Source organism: Carassius auratus, chromosome 19, assembly GCF_003368295.1.
Source record: "Carassius auratus strain Wakin chromosome 19, ASM336829v1, whole genome shotgun sequence".
Lineage (NCBI taxonomy): Eukaryota > Metazoa > Chordata > Actinopteri > Cypriniformes > Cyprinidae > Carassius > Carassius auratus.
In genome coordinates, this window is record NC_039261.1 from 20,513,073 (window position 1) to 20,515,002 (window position 1,930).

A 1,930-nucleotide genomic window follows, 5' to 3' on the forward strand; every position below is an offset into this window, starting at 1 on the left:
TGACTTTGACTAATTCACTGAATCATGTGAATCTAGCTTTGACTGAATCACTGAATCATGTGAATGTACTGTAACACTGACTGAATCACTGAATCATGAATCTGACTTTGACTAATTCACTGAATCATGTGAATCTAACATTGACTGAATCACTGAATCATGTGAATGTACTCTATCTCTGAGTGAATCACTGAATCATGTGAATCCATTACTGACTGAATCACTGAATCATGTGAATCACTGACTGTCTGGACTGCACACGTCACAAACACAGACCCCATCATGTAAACAAACACTGAAAACCCAAAGCCGGATTCATTAACAGTCTTAAGAAGAAAAAAAAATCTCTGTGACTGGTTAACTTAAGAATGAAATTCCCAAAAACATGTATTTTTCTTCTCATCTTTTATCTTCTTTTTTTGCTAAAGAAAAATGTATTAAGTTTGAATTCCTGGAAAGAATGTTCTTAAAAATCTTTTAGTGATAAATCCCATCTCTTCCATGTTAATTTGAGCTGTTGTCTGTGATCGTGTAGAGAAATTAGCAACCTAATTGTTTTGATTGAAACAACAAGTGTTTTCCGTAATTGTAGGTACAGTACGTCACTAAACTGTATTGTGAGTCAACATTGACATTGGACATTGACCACCAGAAAAAACAAAACAAAAAAAAAAACAGCGTTTAACAGTGAGCACGGTATTTAGCATCATTTCGGACAGAAGTTTGAACAGCAGCAGAAAAGCTCGCTAGCATCAATTCCTCTGGTCACATGACAAGCAGCTGCTGCGCTACTGTTGGTTTAATGTGGGGGGTAAATGAAGCTCTGTGGTCATCGCTTTTCTTTATTTAGCTTCACACACAACAACAACAACAACCGAGAGTGGAGATCACAGCAGAGACAGAGGTCAGAGGTCACGGACAGTGTCACACTAACAGGGCTGAGGACGGACACAAGACAGACAAGCACATGTTCACTCTCATTCCTGCCCACTTTCTCTTCCCTTTCAGTATTTCACTTCACTTTCATCCTTTCTTACCACTCGCTATATCGCTCTCTTCAGCTGAACCTCAGATAAATGTCCAGGTCACATTTCACTCACATTTAACTTTGTTCTGCTTAAAGTATAGGGAACTTCTTAGATAAGATTGCTTTTGCACTGTGATGACAATCACACATGCCTTCCCTGCGAAAAAATCTTAAAGTTATATTATTTGTAGTGTTTTTGGACAATGGCAATATTTGTTCTACATATCTGAATTGAATTTATGAAAGAAAATTATTAGTATTTTTACTGTATTACAGTAATAATTAACCAAATGTTTAAGCATCGTAATGGATCTGAACATTTTTCTTTTTAGGTTTTTATAAAAATTATATGAAACCCAAAATTAATGTTATGTTCTTTACGGTATTTTTGCATTATTTGAGTATTTATTCTATATATCTGTCTTTAATGCTTAGATAAACATAAAATGTAGTCATTTTACTAAATTACATTAAATTACAGTATGATTTCTTTTTTTATTATGTAATACAAAATTTATGTTATGTTATTTGTAGTATTTATTGTACAATGCGAGTATTTGTTCTAAATATTAGACTTTGATTAATGCTTAAACAATTTTTTTTACTGTATTACAGTAAATTAGACAACACTTTGATTAAATCTTTTTACATTTGTAATGCAAAATGTATATTATATTATGTGTGCCATTTTTGCACCATGATTAATGTATGCTTTAAAAAAAGTTGCAGTATTACAGAAAGTCCAATGTCTTCGTAATGAATCTGAGCATTTTGCTTTCAAGTTAAAAACCGCATTTTAATTAAGAATATAAAAAAAGTCACAATGCATAAAAACTGTAAAGCTATATTTAAAAAATACTTTGTAATATTTTAAAAAATTTGATTAAAAACAAATAACTTTAT